Raw genomic sequence first — 596 nt, forward strand, 5'->3', positions numbered from 1 at the left:
ACTGAGGGTTGCGATCCGTTGCCAGACACGAAAAAAGACAAAAAGAAAAAAAAAAAAAAAAGAATTTGCAATTACTTTCTTTCAATACATTCATAGGTCAGTCCATATTCTATCAGTCTAACTGTGGCTATTTTTTAATATTTTTAATGTTTTGACAACTGGCCAGTACAGGATCCGAACCAGTGACCTTGGTGTCATAGGGCTGTGCTCTAACCACCTGAGCTAACCAGCCAGCCAAACTGTGGCCACTTTGAAGGTGATCTCTTTCTGCCTCTTCCCCCACCCCCAGTCCTTCTCTCCCTTCTTTCCTCCCTCATTGTTTTTAAAGTATTCTTTGTCTTTGATTATTTGCAGTTTTACTATGATGTTTTTAGCATGATTTTCTTTTTATCTTTTGTGACATCTATTGGGCTTCTTAAATCTATAGATTAGTGTTATGGATTCTTTCTGGAGGACTCTCAAACACTGTCCCTTCAAATATTATCTCTGCCAATGCTCCCTCCTCTTCTTCTGGGATCTTCTAACACTGTTTTCCAAGTCTCTTATCCTCTCTTTCCTATTTTCTGTCTTCCTCTCTCTCATTCTGCATAATATCT

The sequence above is a fragment of the Galeopterus variegatus genome, unplaced genomic scaffold (assembly GCF_000696425.1).
Source record: "Galeopterus variegatus unplaced genomic scaffold, G_variegatus-3.0.2 Scaffold13773, whole genome shotgun sequence".
Taxonomy (NCBI): Eukaryota; Metazoa; Chordata; class Mammalia; order Dermoptera; family Cynocephalidae; genus Galeopterus; species Galeopterus variegatus.